We start from the raw sequence: 19,009 nt of genomic DNA on the forward strand, positions 1-19,009 counted from the left end.
TGCAGGACAAGACTGCAACCACCAAAACTACACCCACATAACGGTGACAAGACGGGGTGTGGCCACAGTACGACCCACTACCCCCGAAGCCCGAGGTGGGCATGGCCACAGGACGCCGTACGGGATGGCCATCTCCCGTCCGGCTCGGCACTGTAGCCATGCAGGCCTCAACGTCACCCACGACAGACACCAGTACGGCCCGCGGTGGCGGGCCCCTTCAGCCAGAGAGAGGCGCGAAGGCGGCCCGGCCTCCCCCAGTCGGCCGAGGGCGTAGCCGGCCCCCAGAAGCCGGCTACCCCCTTCCTCGAAGCATGAGCCACATTAAGGAGACAAGACGAGGTAAGGCTACAGTGAGAGCCCTCGAGGCGGCACACTGTAGCCACGCTTACCTCAACGAAGCCCTCGTCATCAGGGGCGAGGCTACAGTAAGCAGCCGCCGACAAGACCCTAGGCGGTGGGGCCGGCCGGTCGACCAAGAGGCCGGCAGCCGGCGGGACCCACCAGTCGGCGGGCCCCAACGGCCGGCGGAGAAGCCGGCGAGCGTAGACGCTGACGGCTGGGACCAGCGCCCAGCCAGATTACAATTGTACCCCCGGGGGGTAGGCCTATATAAACCCCCCAGGGCACCCATGCAAAGGGTTGGCTTCTTAGCATTACACACACACCATAGAGAGAGGGAAGTAAGAGCTAGCCTTGTTCTTCTTCTCCCTTGAACCCAACAGCTCTAGGAGCAGTTGTAGCCACTCTTTCTGATTTAGTGATCATGCGGAGACCCCGTAGAGCAGGACTAGGGGTGTTATCTCCTCGGAGAGCCCCGAACCTGGGTAAGATTCGCCGGCGTGCATGTCTTCGCCTCATCCCGTTTCCAGGCACCGGCGACGTCTTACTGGCACCCACTATGATAAGCCATCCGTTGGCATATGTCGCACCTACCACCCGACATTTGGCACCCACCATGGGGCCAGGTGCACCGTCGTCCGGAGACCTGTTCTGGACAGGAACCCTCTTCCTCCCCCGCGAGCGCAGCCAGCCTGCTGCGCCCGATGGCGTTTGCCTCGACGCGCTGCAAGGCGTCGACGACGCCTGCGCGGCGAGCTGCCTCGCCGATATTCTCGGCGAGACTCGCATCTCCGACGAGCCCGCGTCCGACGCGGGCACGGACTACCCCGAGAGCCGCCTCGTCAGCCTCCTCGACCAGCTCCACGTCTCTAGCGAGCCCACTGCAGATGTGGAGTCGGTCGGCTCCACCGACCCAATGCTCGTCGACTCCGACACGGCATCGCTCGACGCCTACCCCTCCGACGTGGTGGTCTTCGACGACCCTCTCCCTCGAGCTGACAGTGGCAGCACCGCTGTCACCGAAGTGTTGGTCATCAGCCACGTCGCCAACTCGGGCGAGAATGCCCACGACGCCCTGCAAGCGGCGATGCACGACCTCTCTGTCCCCATCCCGGCCGACACCGACGCGGAGACCCTGGAGGCACGCCGCCTCGCCCTCATCGCGGAAGGCCAGAAGATAGCCTCCATGAGATGCCTCACCGAGGCCCACCAGCGCGAAGTCGACCGCGCCGCCTTCGGTACGCCGCCGCCTAGCGGGCCGAGCCGAGCTGGCTTCGTCCAGAAGCGCGGCGCGGCTATTGCCAGCATGCTGGGGGCAGATCACCCCATCTACGCCACCCCGCTCGAGAATCTGGGAGCCGCTCAGGCGGCCGCCGAAGTGCTAAATGGGCTGGGAGCCGATGAGCTCCCCTACATGACAAGACGGATCCAGCAGCTGATCGACGCGGCTGCAGAGTGGCATGAAGCCGGCGCCCGCGCCGATAGTCATCCCCCGCGCCGAGAGCACGCTGCGACGTCCCGTTCGCCGACTGCGAGCAGCGGCCGCCAGAAGAAAGACAAGGAGCCGGCTGCTAGCCGCAGCCGGACTCGTGTCACCATCGAGCGCGACGCGGAAGGCCGCCCTCGAGCGGTGGAGCGCCAAGGAAACCTGCCTCCTCCCCCGCCTCGAGGAGAGAGACGTCTCGCCCCGCCGCCAGTCACGCACCCGACTCTTGGTGACCGACTAGGCCGCCGAGAAGGAGTCGGCGAGAATGACGCCCGCCACTGGATCGACCGCCTTGCTCGATCCCTGGCGTTAGAAGAAGAAGACGATGTCGGCCCGCCATGCTTTGGCCCCCGCATCCGCGACAAGCCCTTCCCCAAAGGGTTCTCGCTCCCCAGAGACACGCCCAAGTACAACGGCTCTGTGAAGCCGGAAGATTGGCTCATCGACTACTCCACTGCTGTCAGCATAGCCAACGGCAATCGGCGCGTGGCTGTGAAGTACGTCCCCCTCATGCTGCAAGTCACGGCGCGCACATGGCTCAACAGCCTCAAGCCCTACATCATCAATAGCTGGCTGGACTTCACGGAAGTCTTCGTCCGCAACTTCACCAGCACGTACAAGCGGCCTCCCAAGCCCCGCCAGCTCTCCCTGTGCGTCCAAGGACCCAACGAGTCGACCCGCGACTACCTCACGCGGTGGGCCGAGCTTCGCAACTCCTGCGAGGGGGTGCACGAGGTTCAGGCCATCGAGTACTTCACCGCCGGGTGCCGAGAGGGCACCCTCCTCAAGCACTGACTCCTCTGTCACGAGCCGGCTACCCTCGACGAACTGCTGGTCATCGCGGACAAGTACGCCACGACCGACTCCTCGATGAAGACCGAGCTCCGAGTGGACGCCTCTGGGAAGGTGATCGCTCCGGCTCCCAAGACGCCGGCTGGCGACTCCAATCGGCGCCCTTACCAGAACGACCACAAGCGCAAGGCCCCCATGCCGCCTTCCACCAGTCGGCAGGTGGCCACAGTTGAAGATGAGCAGCCCGAAGAGCGGCCCGCTCCCAAGAAGAAGGGTGGCAGGCCGGCTTGGCAGCCGGCTTTCTCTTACGAGCAGACTCTCGACGTCCCCTGCAAGTTCCACAGCGGCGCGAAGCCGTCGAACCACATGACCCGAAAATGCCACTGGCTGACGCGAATCTCCAAGGGCGAAGGGTTGTTGCCGCCTCCGCCTCCCGGCCCGCCGCCTCCAGCCCCCCAGCAGCCGGCGGCTAGGCCGGTAGTCGGAGCCATTCACGATGAGTTCCCTGAAGAGCACGCCGCCTACGTCGTCTTCACCAGCCAAGCCGAAGACAAGCGCAGTCGGCGCCGTCAGCATCAAGAGGTCAATGCAGTCACCTCAAGCACCCCCGAGTTCATGCACTGGTCAGAGAAGCCAATCAGCTGGAGCCAGGCCGACCACCCAGAGGTGATGCCGTCCCCTGGCTCCTATGCATTGGTCTTGGACGTCACCCTCGCAACGGAGAGGCGAGCTGCACGATTCTCCCGCGTCCTGATAGATGGCGGAAGCAGTATCAATATACTGTACCGCGATACCATGGAGAAACTGAACATCAAGGCGAAGCAGCTCATGCCGAGCCGAATCGTGTTCCATGGTATCGTCCCCGGCTTGGCTTGCTCCCCAATCGGCAAGATTAAAATGGATGTTCTCTTCGGAGACAAAGATCATTTTCGCCGAGAAGCGATCTAGTTCAAGGTAGTGGATCTGGAGAGCCCCTATCATGCTTTGCTTGGCCGACCTGCTCTGGCCAAGTTCATGGCTGTGCCCCACTACGCCTACCTGAAGATGAAGATGCCGAGCTTGAAGGGGATCATCACGGTAGCCGGCGATTACAAGAAGTCCATCGAGTGCGCCATGGCCAGTAGCCGGCTGGCCGAATCCCTCGTAGTGGCAGAAGAGAAGAAGATGCTGGAGCGGGTTGTGGCCATGGCCGGCAAGCAGCCGGCCCTGTCCCCCAATCCCAAAGATTGTGATGCGCAGGGCTCCTTCCAGCCGGCTAAAGAGACCAAGAAGATACCTCTGGACCCGGAGAATCCGGAGAGGTTTGCTGTCATTGGGGCGAACTTGGATCAAGACATCTTTGCATGGTCCCCAAAGGACATGCCGGGTTTCCCGAACGATTTCACCGAGCACAAATTACATGTCCGAGCCGACACGAAGCCGGTCAAGCAGCCCCTCCGCCGACTGTCAGAAGAGAAGAGAAGAATCGTGGGAGAAGAGATAGCCCGGCTCCTCGCCGCTGGCTTTATCATGGAAGTGTTTTTTCCAGAATGGCTTGCCAACCCAGTTCTGGTTCTGAAGAAGAATAACAAGTGGCGCATGTGCATAGACTACACTAGCCTCAACAAGGCCTTCCCAAAGGATCCGTTTGCTTTGCCACGGATTGACCAAGTGATAGACTCCACAGCCGGATGCGAGCTGTTGAGCTTTCTGGATGCCTACTCAGGGTACCATCAGATCAAGTTGGACCCAGCAGACCGCCTGAAGACTGCCTTCATCACACCATTTGGAGCTTACTGCTACCTGACTATGACATTCGGCTTAAGAAATGCCGGTGCCACTTTTCAGCGTTGCATGTAGAAATGCTTCTTGAAACAACTCGGCAGAAATGCCCACGTCTATGTAGACGACATTGTCGTGAAGACAGAGAAGCGCGGCACCCTGCTGGAAGACCTCAAGGAAACATTCGCCAACTTGCGCCGATTCCAAATCAAGCTCAACCCCGAGAAGTGCGTGTTCGGAGTACCAGCCGGCCAGCTGCTAGGCTTCTTGGTCTCCGAACGCGGCATCGAGTGCAACCCTGTAAAGATCAAGGCCATCGAGAGGATGGAGATTCCCACCAAACTGCGAGATGTGCAGAAGTTCACCGGGTGCTTGGCCTCCCTGAATCGCTTTATCAGCCGACTAGGAGAGAAGGCTCTCCCCCTGTACCGACTCATGAAGAAGTCCACTCACTTCGAGTGGAATGATCAAGCCGACCAAGCATTCCATGAGTTGAAGAAAATGTTGACCACTCCACCTGTCCTAGCGGCGCCGACTGAGAAGGAGCCCATGCTCCTCTACATCGCCGCGACCAGCCGAGTGTTCAGTATTGTTGTTGTGGTCCAGCGCCCGGAAGAAGGCCGAGCCCAGCTAGTCCAGAGGCCGGTGTACTATCTAAGCGAAGTGCTATCCAGCTCAAAGCAGAACTACCCGCACTACCAGAAGATGTGCTATGGGGTGTACTTCGCTGCCAAGAAACTGAAGCCCTACTTCCAAGAGCACCCCATCACGGTCGTGTGCACCGCCCCGCTCGCCGAGATCATAGGCAGCCGGGATTCATCCGGCCGGGTGGCTAAATGGGCCATTGCATTGGCGCCATACACGATCTTCTACCAACCCCGCACCGCCATCAAGTCCCAAGCATTGGCCGACTTCCTCGTCGACTGGGCCGAGACCCAGTACCTACCGCCGGCTCCCGACTCTACCCATTGGCGGATGCACTTTGACGGGTCCAAGATGCGCACCGGCTTGGGAGACGGCATCGTCCTCACCTCTCCCAAAGGCGACAAGCTCAAGTACACGCTGCAAATCCACTTCACCGCCTCCAACAACGTGGCCGAGTACGAGGCGCTCGTACATGGGCTCCGGCTAGCCAAAGAACTCGGTATACGCCGGATCCTGTGTTACGGCGACTCAGACTTGGTGGTCCAGCAGTCGTCTGGAGACTGGGACGCCAAGGACGCGAACATGGCGAGCTATCGACTCCTCGTCCAGGAGATCAGCGGATACTTCGAAGGGTGCGAGTTCCTTCACGTGCCAAGGGCCGACAACAACCAAGCAGATGCCCTAGCACGGATCGGCTCCACCCGACAAGCCATACCGACTGGCGTCTCCCTCCAGCGCCTCCTCAAGCCGTCCATCAAGCCGTCTCCAGAGTCGGATTCTATCTTCGTACGGCCTATGCCAGGTGTAGCCGGATCCGATTAGAGGAACCCCGCAGGCGGCACGGGGACTTCGACAACTGGCCCGGGGACTGCCGTAGTCGCACCCGGCCCGGGGACTTCAGAGCCCGGCCGAGGGACTGTAGCAGTCGGCCCAGGGACTGCAGCAACGCAAGAAGCGGTGGCCGACTCCAACTCCACGCCACCCAACCCACCCACTCGAGTCATGGTGGCTACGCTAATAGAAGAAGAAGTCACAACTCCATCATGGGCCCAGCCCATCCTCAAGTTCCTAGTCAGCAGAGAGCTGCCGGCTGATGAGATCTCAGAAAGACTAGTGCAACGACGAGCCGGAGCATATGCAATAATCAACAGAGAGCTCGTGAAGCGCAGCGTCACTGGGGTCTTCCAGCGCTGTGTCGAGCCAGAAAAAGGAGTGGCAATCCTCAAGGATATCCACCAAGGCCAATGCGGCCACCACGCAGCCTCAAGATCACTTGTGGCCAAGGCTTTCCGCCATGGTTTCTTTTGGCCGACTGCCTTGGAAGATGCCAAAGAAATAGTCAAGAGCTGCAGAGGATGCCAAGTTTTCAGCTCCAAGCAACACCTGCCGGCTTCTGCACTCAAGACCATTCCCCTCACCTGGCCCTTTGCCGTCTGGGGACTGGACATGGTGGGCCCTTTCAAGACAGCCCGCGGCGGCCTGACACACCTGCTCGTCGCCGTGGACAAGTTCACAAAGTGGATCGAAGCGAAGCCGATCAAGAAGCTGAACGGGCCGACTGCCATAACATTCATCACCGAGATCACCACTCGGTACGGCGTGCCGCACAGCATCATCACCGACAACGGCACAAACTTTGCCAAAGGCGCACTGGCACGTTTCTGCACGACGCAGGGCATCCGACTGGATTTAGCGTCCGTTGCCCACCCGCAGTCAAATGGCCAGGTCAAGCGAGCAAATGGACTCATCCTCTCCGGCATCAAGCCCCGACTGGTTGTACCACTAGAGCGATCGGCCGGCTGCTGGCTCGACGAGCTGCCGGCTGTCCTCTGGAGTCTGCGCACTACACCCAACAAGTCAACCGGCTTCACTCCATTCTTCCTTGTATATGGCGCCGAGGCTGTCATCCCAATAGACATCGAGTTCGACTCGCCTCGGGTCACCATGTACACGGAGGCGGAGGCCAAGGAAGCAAGAGAAGACGGCGTCGACCTACTAGAAGAAGGCCGGCTGTTAGCACTCAGCCGGTCTGCCATCTACCAGCAAGGGCTGCGCCGCTACCACAACCGCAAGGTCAAGCCAAGATCCTTCCAAGAGGGCGACCTTGTGCTCCGGCTGATCCAGCGAATAGCCGGCCAGCACAAGCTCTCGGCCCCTTGGGAAGGCCCCTTTGTCATCAGCAAGGCACTAGGCAACGATTCCTACTACTTGATCGACGCGCAAAAACCAAGAGCACGCAAGAGAGATGACTCCGGCAAGGAGTCGGAGCGACCATGGAACGCGAAACTCCTGAGAAGATTTTACAGTTGAAAGCAGTATGTATCATGCTACCCTTTTTGTATTAAGTACGAACCAACAGGCTCCCCGAACAGTACTCGGGGACTGCCTTTATTTATCTATGAATGACGAGTGTCATATCCATGAATGTATTATTACATTTGATTCCTTGTCTGGCACCGGGTTCGACTAGTCGGCCCGGGGACTGGCCGCCTTAAGCTATATTAAAAGTTCTACCTGAAGTGAGACAAGTAGTGTGCCGGCTCCCGAATCCTCTCTTGTTGAAAGTCGCAGCTCGAAGAACCGACTGTTAGACTAGCAAGAGCCAAGGCAGAAAGGATGCCCACACGAAAAATGGCTAAGGACTAACGAACTTATATAGCAAAAAGACGGCCTCCAACCACGCTTGCCGGCTGTCAGAACAGTCGGCTGGCCGGCTTCCTAAACACTCAGCTCCAATCCAACAAAGCTAGAGTACTTGCCCTCCCAATTGGCCAAGCACTTCTCCAGCAACAGATTGCAGAGCAACTGTCTGTCTGGGGAGGCGGCAACCAAGGGAGGGCGGCGAAGGAAATAGCAGAAGGATGAAAAGCAAAGTACGAGGAAAAGCCAAATGCATGCATAAGTTATATATACATGTAAAGCCCCCAACAGGCCGGCAATAGACATAAGTTCGAATACACCCCCAGTGGGTGGAATTGTGCAGACTTAACAGAATATTGTTCCAAAAGTGACAAGACAGGAAAACAAAAGATAGCAGACTAGACTAAGGCGCGGTGTGGGAGCCAGGCTGGTCGGTGGAGATGGCGTCGCCAGCTGAAGGAGTGGCCGGCTAGCGGGTCTCGGCTTGGTCACCACCAGTGGCAGGCGACGCACCCGCGCGTGACGTGGTGCTGGCGGCGCGGTCAGGCTGAGGATGGTCGGCCGCTCCACCATCCGGCCCGGCGTCTTCACCCTCCTCCTCCTCCTCCTCGCCCTCGTCACTGGAGTCGATCTCCTCCGCCGAGTCTTCACCGTCTGCCGGGTTCAGCCCGAACCACTCCTCCAGCTGGGTGAAACCGTTGTCATCTACCTCAGGGGCGAAGACGCTGGTGTCGGTGTAGTCGGCGATCGCCGAAGCCCGCCGGATGATAGCCGGCCGCGCCGGCTCCAGCCCCGTGTCGGCTTGCTGCCGCCAGGTAGCCAGTTGGTCCAGACTCAGGCCGGGTACCAGGCCTTGACGAACTCCAGTGCCCGCCTGGCGCCGGACCGAGCCGCCGAGGCCTTCCAAGCTTCGAAGCGACCGGCTGCCACCTCCAGCCAGTCGGCAGTCCGACTGGGGGTGCGAGGAACCACTTCGCCGGGCCAGAGGGCGGCCAATACTTGCGCCCCGGCATGCTGAAGCCGGCGGAGCAGTCGGTGAGCCGGCTGGAGACGGGCCTAGATCGCCAAGAGCTGCTCCTCCAGCGAACGGCCAGCGCTTGGCGAAATCTCGAAGCCAGCCTGCCTTCGCGCTTGGCGGCGGGCCTCGATGATCTGGTTGGCGCCGGTAGAGTAGCCAGGGAAGTACTCTGTGCAAGAAAGAAAGAGAGAAGAGAAAACACCAAGTCAGAAAACGAGCCAAAAGCGGCAGACGGCAAGAAAGGACGAAGAAGTAGGCGGCTTACCGTCAACCAGATCTTCGATCTGACCATAGCCAGAGATCAGAGTCTGCCTTGCTTCAGCCTGGCCAGCCGCTTTTGTCTCGTACTCGGCCTGGAGGGTGGCTTCACGGTCCTGCACCGCCTTCAGGGCCGCCTTGTGGCCCTCCTCCTGGTCGGCCAACTTCTTGGCCAGGCGGTCGCGTTCCTGCACCAAGGCGGCAAGCTCGGCCTCCTTGGCACGAAGGGCAGTCTGAGACTCTCCCAGCTGTGCCCTCAGACCGGCGTTGGCCGCTGCAGAGACGGCAGAAAAAGAAGAAACAATAAGAGGAAGTCGTCAAGGAAGATCCGACCCGACTGCTCAGCAGTCGGCCCGAATCTCGGGGACTACACCCAGTGGGTGCGCTGACGCGCCCCCACGTGAGATAAAGAACAAAAGCACTTACCCTGGCTCTCAGTTAGGTCGGCGGTCTTCTGGGTCAGCTCCCGAGCCTGGGAGTTGAAGGCGGCCGCACGAAGATTGTGGTAGTCCTGCAAGATAGGCAGAAGATCGAAGTAAGAATAAGAACAGCAAAGCCAAATCCACTAAGAAGTTCCAAGCCGCCTGCTCAGCAGCCGACTCGGAACTCGGGGACTACACCCAGTGGGTGCGCTGACGCGCCCCCACAGAAAAAACCAAGATCAAGAAGAAGCAAGATAAGAAGCCTAACCCGGATGGCCGCCCGCGTCGCAAGGAATTCGTCGGTGTACTGCCTCAGCGCCGTAGCCTGGGCATGGAGCTGGGTCCGGACGTCCTGCGCGGCCACGTTCATCACGGCCGACCCTCCGTCCGGCGTCCACCCCGAGGTAGCGCTGGCCGCCTCCGCATGCTGGGTCGACGAGCCGGAGCCCGCGGCCAGCTGCGGCTCCGACGCAGCCTTCTGTGGCTCCGACGCAGCCTTCCCCGCGCGCCGGCTCGGCGGCATCCGGACCGCCAGCTCAGTCCTCGCGGCCGGCTCGCCCCCCACCGACTGCGCATGCGGCAGATCAGGTCGGCCGCCTTGAGCCGCCCCATTCGGCGGGGTCGGCACCGGCGCCCTCTCCAGGATGACGACGTCGTCATCCCTCTCCAGCCCAGGTTGGTCGCCGCCGGCCTCTTCTGGCTGGGGCTCCATGGCCCCAGGCGCTGCAACGCGCAGTGGGGTGACCAGCAAGGCCCCCTCCGCCGACGCCGCAGCTGCAGCCTCCGCTTGGGCCTTGGCTGCGGCGTCGGCGCGCGCCTTCGCCGCCTCCTCCTCCTGCGCCGCCTGGGCGGCGGCCGCCTTCCGCGCCTCCGCCTCCCACTCCTCCCGCACCTCCCGCGCGTTCCGCTCCGTCGCCGCCTGAAGGTCGGCACGGGGGTCCACGCGGCGAGTGGTGCTCCCAGATCCCCTCGGCGACTCAACGACGGAGGCGGCAGCCTCCCGCTCGAGCGACAACGGAGCTCTGGTTGTTTCGAGAAAAGGACAAGGGTTCAGGAACCACCAGAGAAAAGAAAAAAGAGTACATGAAGGAGTTTGAACTTACGCCGACACCGTCTGCGGTTGCTTCACCGTCTTGCGGAAGCGAGCCGCCTTCGCGGCCGCCTCCTCCCACCTGGTCGCCGCCGCCCCGCCCCTGGGCTTCTTCGTCCGACTGCCGAACAAACCCTGTGCGGCGCGACGCTTTTGCCCGCCGCCCCGAGCAGGCGGTGCAGCGGAGGAACCCGCGCCGCGGCCAGATGCCGGCTGACGGCGCGGGACGACTTCGGCCTCGTCGTCGTCCGGCCAGTCGTCGAAGGTGACTCCATGCCCGGAGCCGCCTGCTTCGCCGCCGACTTGGCCACCACCCGGCTCGGTGTTGTCGTCCATAGCGGCCGCCCCCAAGTCGGGGTCCTCCAGGTCGTGTTGCGTCCGGTCGGGGACGAATCGGCGCTCCGCGTCCGACCCGCCGGCAGGCCGAAGAAGAGGGCTCTGTCGAAGACAAGCCGACTAGTCAGAGTCGGCCAAAGGAACTCGGTGACAAAGCTGAGAGAAAAAGAAGAGACAAGAAGAACATACCGTGGGCGGCGGATTGGCTCGGCTATATGGCTCCTTGCCGAACTGCCACTCTTCGGAGAGTTTGCAGTTCGCGAGGTAGTTCACCATATAGGCCACCTCGTCGTGCGGCATGTCCTTGGTATACATCCGGCTTGGATTGAGCTGGCCGCTCATCTGACAGATCAGATGAGGGCGGCTCTGGAGCGGGAGTACCCGGCGCGTGACGAAGGCGGCCAGCAGGTCGGGCCCGGACAAGCCCTCCGACTGGGTCATCGCTCGCACTCGGGCGACGGCTGCGGATCCAGCCGGCGTCAGCGTCACGGCCCGATAGGACCATTGGGGCCGCCTGCCCGCCGGTGGGCCGGCTACGTAAGCCGGCAGGTTGACGTAGTCGCCCTGCGGGGCGACGTTCCTGACGTAGAAGTACGACTTTTTCCATAACTTCACCGACTGGATCAGCGTGATGACGGAGAAGGGGTTGTCGGCAGCCACCCTCCGCATCACGATGAAGGCGCCAGTCTGAGCCGGCACGCCCTGCATGCGCGTGCCCAGCTTGGACTGGAAGAACTCCCCCCAGAGCTCGAGGGTAGGGAGGACGCCGAGGTAGCCTTCGCACAGGGTGACGAAGGCAGACAGCAGCACCACCGCGTTCAGGGTGAGGTGGTGCGGCTGGAGCTGGTAGAACTCGAGCCAAGAGCGGAAGAAGGCGCTCACGGGCAGGCCGATGCCGCGCAAGAAATGCGAGCGGAAGACCACCCGCTCGCCCTCCCGCGGCTCCGGCATGAGCTCCTTCGCCGGCGCGAGACAGACCTCCACCTTGTCCGCGCCGGGCAGCCGCCGCGTCTTGCGGAGGAATTCGACGTGATCCTCGTGGACGTTGGAGCCGTCCCAATCCCCGCCGTACTGCTCCGTGGCGGGAGGCATGGCGAAAACGAGCGCGGCGGCGGAGGAACAAGTAGTGGAAGAGCGCGGCGGCGAGGCGCTGTTGCAAGAAACGGCAGGAGGAAGAAGATGGTGGAAAGAGGAGGAGCGTGCGAGAGCCTGCCGCTCTCCCCCCTCCCCCTACTTATAGCTTCGCGAGGTGAAGCCGGGGAGGCCGGACGTGGGGTGAGACGTGGGATTAACTGCACCCACTCCCCCCACGCCTCGCGATTATCACGCCCTAAAGGCGTGCCGAAACTGCCGCTGGGAGACGTGCGGGCGGTTTCGGGCTGCAGAGAATCCACGCCTGGGCCCGGACGTGGACGTGGCGGGCCCCCACCCTGCGGCGACGTCCCGCCGCGCGCGTGGGCTGGCAGCCTTTCTGGCCGAGAAAGGCCACGTGGTTCGCAGGCGGCAAGTGGCCGGCCCGCGGCCCGGTGCACGCGCTGGCGAGTTCCCGCCCTCCGACTCCAGGCCAAGACGGTGCGCCTAACCAAGGCCGGCTCCCAGCTGTCGGCTTGTCAAGATAGGAAGCTGACCGAGCTTCTCGACTCCTACCCAACCTCGAAGCCCAATCAGCTTCGGGGACTACTGTCGGAGTAAATGGCCACGGGTAGCCTAATCGACTGCCCCTGGCTCTTCCAAAGCATTATCAGGCCTTTGGGCCTTCAAGCATTTCAAGCATTGGGCCGCCTTCCCTGGCCGGCTACCTTTGAAGCCGACTCTCAGAAGACGACCCAGCCTCAGCAACCTCCCCTCCAAGATAACCACGGGATGGCCGACTCCAGGGAGCCGGCCATAGAGGATGCCGACTCCCCAGAGCCGGCCATGAAGAACGCCGACTTCCCAGAGCCGGCCAGGAAGAGCGCCGACTCCAAGAAGCCGGCCAAGACCGCAACCACCAAAACTACACCCACATAACGGTGACAAGACGGGGTGTGGCCACAATATGGCCCACTACCCCCGAAGCCCGAGGTGGGCATGGCCACAGGACGCCATACGGGATGGCCATCTCCCGTCCGGCTCGGCACTGTAGCCATGCAGGCCTCAACGTCACCCACGACAGACACCAGTACGGCCTGCGGGCGGCGGGCCCCTTCAGCCAGAGAGAGGCGCGAAGGCGGCCCGGCCTCCCCCAGTCGGCCGAGGGCGTAGCCGGCCCCCAGAAGCCGGCTACCCCCTTCCTCGAAGCATGAGCCACATTAAGGAGACAAGATGAGGTAAGGCTACAGTGAGAGCCCTCAAAAGCAGCCGCCGACAAGACCCTAGGCGGTGGGGCCGGCCGGTCGACCAAGAGGCCGGCAGTCGGCGGGACCCACCAGTCGGCAGGCCCCAACGGCCAGCGGAGAAGCCGGCGAGCGTAGACGCTGACGGCTGGGACCAGCGCCCAGCCAGATTACAATTGTACCCCCGGGGGTAGGCCTATATAAACCCCCCGGGGCACCCATGCAAAGGGTTGGCTTCTTAGCATTACACACACCATAGAGAGAGGGAAGTAAGAGCTAGCCTTGTTCTTCTTCTCCCTTGAACCCAACAGCTCTAGGAGCAGTTGTAGCCACTCTTTCTGATTTAGTGTTCATGCGGAGACCCCGTAGAGCAGGACTAGAGGTGTTATCTCCTCGGAGAGCCCCGAACCTGGGTAAGATTCGCCGGCGTGCATGTCTTCGCCTCATCCCGTTTCCAGGCACCAGCGACGTCTTACTGGCACCCACTATGATAAGCCATCCATTGGCATATGTCGCACCTACCACCCGACAGCTTGCGCCACGCCCACGTGTCATGGTCTCCTCTGATTGGTCACAAACCAGGCGCACATGTAGCAAGACTCTCAGCTGTCCAACGCCGCTCTTGGCAAGCAAGCAAAATTAAGTACTTCACACTTGAAGATGACCAAGAGCGTCGATTCAACCTTCAAGATCTTGAAACAACGCCCCCAGGAAGACGGTGATGTACCAAAATTTGCTGAAGTGGTCAGTGTTAGTGGTCGAATGCCAAGCCAACACGGACGGCACTATCGTGAGCTACACCCGACGCACCCTCACCCAAAACCAGATGTATTATTGTAGGGCTAGCAGTCCGAGGGTCACCCTAATGTTAATGGTCTAGCAAATGTCCACGAGTGTCTCCCACTTTGGCGAGATTACAGCGGGTCACTGGTCCTCAAAGAAGAGGATGGATGTTCTGTTGCCAACGACCATCTTGGTGGATGCATGCAGCAAGCATGCTCCATGCTCATCTCTTGGTCTATCTGGGATGAAAGAAATGCCCTTCTCTTCAGCACAAAAGCGCTCCTTCGACGGTTCTACTTGCAAACATTAAGGCTGAGGCTTCAACTTTTGTTATTGCAGGGGCAAAAAAGTTGGGCCAAATCATGACGCGAGAGTAGTCACATGTTTTTTCTTTGCGGGGAGTAGTCACATGTTGTGAGGTGTTGTGTTGTAATAATGCTCAAACTCTTTTCCACTTAATATGTGTCGCACGAAAGGGGAATTCTTTAGAAGAGAAGACAAAGAAGACATTGTGACGGATCTTCCAGTAACTGCCGCACCACCCTCTCATCGTTGGTTGTTGTGCGTGCCATAAGAACATCTAGCGGCTCTAACACTAGAGGAGCAATCAGCCATAGCATCCGCTTCACGCTTCGCATGATGGTTGCGCATCGAAAAAGGGAGGCCCTGCCACCGCCGAGTTGTGAGGGGAGAAGCCAAGGAAGGCTGCCATATGTCGCCGGCCTAATGACACCGCACGAGTCGCCTATTGCTAGGACTGCATACAGACTGAAATGATGAATAAACACAATAAAACGTGTTTATATACATATGATTTAAAAAATAGAACATAGGGAGTACCTACCAACAATCGAGGGATGAGCGAACCAATCTGTGCTTTGATGGTTAGGTAGACAGTAATATTCCCAGCCCACCAGGGTTCAAGTTCTGGTGCTTGCATTTATCCTGAATTTATTTTAGGATTTTCAGCGATGCGCGTTAAATGTGAGGAGACGTTTCCGTCAACTATGAGATGCTGCGCTATGGATCTCCCGTCAAGCGTCGGATGGTGGGAAATCTCACGGAAGATTTTGCTAACCTATACAACACTCATGGACTGCCGTCCATAGCTTGTGTGATCAACCACACGAGGCGTGCTCGCCTGTGTCCGTCGCATGTCTGACACTCTGGCGTCGTCGTAGTCGCAAAAGAAAAACGAAGTTTGAAAATGATATTACTTTATGAACAATCTTATAAAAAACCAAATCATTTCTGCAAGTCCAGATAGTCCGAGCCACGACCGTGATTTTTGAAAATGATATTACTTTTTGCAGGTTATTTTCCGAGCCACGGCCGTGATCCGTTCATGGTCGCTACTCACTCCGATGGAGGCCAGGGAGCATTTGGTTACTGGATCTATCCGCTGGGAGATGGTAGCTCGGGATATCTTCAACCGGTTTGGATGGCGGTCATGTAATAGGATAGACAATTAGTTTACTTATCTATCTTTAGCCAGCCGGTTGTGGCGTCTTATCTTGGCTAGTCTATGTGTCCAGCCTCTTTAGCTCTGTGTGAGCTGTCTTTTTATTACTTTTCAGTCGGAGACTTTGGAACCTTGTTGGAACCTTTTATTTCGTTAATAAGATGGCCGTATGCATCACTCTGATGCAGAGGCCGGGGAGATCCCCCTTTTCGAAAAAAATGAACAATCTGATGGGAGAAACAGTATTCCCACGTATGCGTGGTTTTGATGATCGTCGGCAGGTTCAATGAGTACCGACGCTGATGCTACACCGGGCAAAGCATCACATCCCCGATTTGGAACGGGCGGATACTACAAATCATCCGGATGATTTTACTCAAAATTAAGCCACCTTCAAAACCGTCTGATCAGACGCTCTGCAACCGTATGTTCAGCCAGCTCCCATGGGTAGAACCACGCAGCAGCTTCCATGGCAGCAGCTTCATGGCAACACCTCGCAGCACCGACGGCGTCAAGCGGCGCTTCATTCCAACCTTGCCGGAGCTACAACGGCCCTCGCGGTGCTTCGTTGCAACTCCGGCGGCGCCCGGCGGCGCTTCATTGCAACCTTGCCGGAGCTCCAACGGCCCCGCGGCGCTTCACTGCAGCTCCGACGGCACCCGACGATGCTTCATTGCAACCTCGTCGGAGCTCCAACGACACCCGTGGCGCTTCACTGTAGCTCCGGCGGCGCCCGGAAGCGCTCGGAGGCGTTTCATTGCAACCTCGCCGGAGCTCTATTGCAACTCTGACGAAGCTCCATTGCAGCCTGACTAGCTCCAACGCAGTACGACGGTTCCCGGCGATGTTTCGTTGCAGCACCTACGGGTCCCCGGCGATGCTCCATTGGAGCACCACGCAGCCCCGGGTGGCAGCACGGGAGTTGCTGGAAAAAACCGGCGAGCCACCGCGTCGCTCGCTTGAAGCATGGACGGAGCGTCGTCGGCCCCCTATTGCGACACCGCCACGACCCCCGGGTCCGGCCGGCTGCACACTCATCTGCAGCATCGACACCCGCTGCCCTACATTGCCGGCAGTTGCATCTCGCACAAGGGTGCGTCCGCTGTTGCAGCGGCCAATGGCTGGCCTTGCAACAGTTAGGACGACATGTTAGCGGTGTGCTTGGAGCAGGTGACGGCAAGCTCACCGCGGTGGCCGTGTGATGATGGAGCAGGTGATGGCAAGCTCACTTGGGCGATGGTGGTTGTATGCTTGGGTTGAGAAAGAAGAGAGCCCGAGTGGATAAGATGGGATGGATGGCTCGTGATGTTTCCTGGAGGGAAAGGACAGAGACAGGCGTGTTGGGCCACAGGGGCACGTGGCAGCTAGAGGAGAGGAGGAGGTTTGCGCGACGGAGAAATAAGGCTGCTGCCAATGTATGGTGCTTAGATGAGGTGCTAAGCACATTAAATAGCTTAGCAACTATACTCCCCAATGCATAGATGCTTAACTTATGGTTGCTAAGCTTGCTTCATTTAATGATTTAGCAACTAAAGCTCTTCATGTATTGGTGGGCTTCCTTTTTTAAATGTTTTGTCTAGGATCACGCGCTTAGCATTGTTTCTTTTTGGGATCACCATACTCATCTCTCTCCTCTTAAATAACTTGCCACATCAGATTTTTTGCCTACGTGGAAGGCTTAGCACCTATACAAGGTGGAGCATTGGGAGGGGCCTAAGTCGGATGAATTTAAACGTTTTCCTTTAAAACGAGAGGCACCGGTGGCGTGTCCGGTCTGCGGCCATTCAAGTTACAGTTTTATTTCTACTTTTATGGGGGCAAGTACGGCTCTATCTTTTGTCCATTTGTGTGTGGAGCATAGTTAAATAGAATGACTCGCCGTCCTCTTGATTGCCCCTCGCAGCGGTCGTCTACTGGTCTTTGAACTGACTCGCCGGCGTTCATCTCTGTTTTTAAAGGCAACTCCAACGCACGATCTTATCTGGTCCATATGTGTCTCTGTTTAGGTCCAAACGAACAGACGCCATAGCCCAACGCACAGCCATTTAATATGTGTCTTTCGCGTTCGGATCGCCCCATTTTCAGAGCAAACTTGCTTCTAGTTTGCGTTCAGATGGACAGCGAACGGACAAGCATGCGCTTACTTCTTGTCCACCTCAGGAACGCGTGGCGGCCGTCCACCAACCTCCACCACCCAAAATAACTGCGCACGCGCGGTGTGCCTCAGCTGGCAGCCACCCACCCACCTCGGTCGCCGTCCTTCTTAATGGATGCCATGGACCGGCCAGTCCACAGCTTCCACTTTCGAGCTCGGCTGCCTCCTCGAGCCCCGACACGAGCGAGCAAACCCTAGCCGCCGACGCATCCCTCTCATCCACCACCTCGCCGGCGCCATGGGCTGGCATTAGACCGGCAAGGGGAAGCACAACCATGAGACCGGCTCCTCCTCCGGTCGCCGCCGCTCCACCAGGTCCGCGTCGCCCTCACCACCCAGGTTTGCCATCGCGCCGCCGGCCGCCCCACAACACAAACGCCCCTACGTCGGCGTCGTCATCTGTCGGCGCTATTGGGAGATGGCGATGCCACTACCGTGGGGAGATGCCCACCTCCCCAACAATTGGCATCTCTCCGTGGATCGGGTGCCAATCCCACTGGTGCCGGCGAGCGGGCGCGCCTGCCGTGAGGAGATCGACTGTCGGCGCTCCCGCCTTCCACCGGATCTGCTCTACGACCACAAGTACACCGTCGACTAGCCGCTGTGGGATACATGGCTCCGCGACAAGCACGACTTGCGTCAGCAATCCGTTTTTGTCGGTCGTCCTCCCAGCCCGCGGCGGCCACATCCTGCTCGTGCTCAGAGCCCGCCCCAAATGCGTGGACGTACGCGTGTGCGCGGCCTCACGCTGACGCCGTCCCTGTCCCCGCCACCACCACCTCCAATGTCCGAGGAGGAGGAGGCCTAGCTCATGAGGTGGGTCATGGAGGACTCCTAAGCACCTACGACGAGCACGAATGGGAGGGCCTCGAAACCCAGCTGGCCCTCTCTGCGGCCGGCAAAGTCGCCATCTTGGAGCTGGACATGGCCGGCAAAGTCGCCATCTTGGAGCTGGACATGGCCGTCAAGAAGGAGGTGCGGGAGGAGGTGGTGGAGCCGCCCATTGCCGCGTGGAACCCACGCTTGGTGGGCCAGCGATGGAGCTGGTCGTCCACGGCGCCAGAGATGACCGATGCGGTGGGTGTCGGGCCATGGTCAGCCACGCCGCCATGGGAGGAGGAGGTGGAGCAGGAGCCACGGGAGGAGGTGGCGCAGGCGCCTCCGGCCTGGCAGGAGCCACCGGCTCACCTCTGTCAGCCTCCACCATACGTCGACCTCACCATGGACGAGGACAGCGGCGCATGAAGACAATGAGGGGATCCAAGATGACGACGGCGGCATCCAAGACGACCATGGCGGCGGCGTCTATCTATCTTTTTGTAAAAAAAATAAGTTTAAGTTATGTTTAAATGTGCGCCCGGGACTAGTTTGAACATTTATGTTGATGTTTAATTATGTTTTATGTGTGTTTTCAACATTTGCGGTCGGTTTTTTTTTTAAATTTTCGTATGCGATGAGGACAAGATGGGATGCCGCCGCGCGTTGGGGGCAACGACCGGCGGACAGG

The sequence above is a fragment of the Triticum aestivum genome, chromosome 2D, assembly GCF_018294505.1.
Source record: "Triticum aestivum cultivar Chinese Spring chromosome 2D, IWGSC CS RefSeq v2.1, whole genome shotgun sequence".
Lineage (NCBI taxonomy): Eukaryota > Viridiplantae > Streptophyta > Magnoliopsida > Poales > Poaceae > Triticum > Triticum aestivum.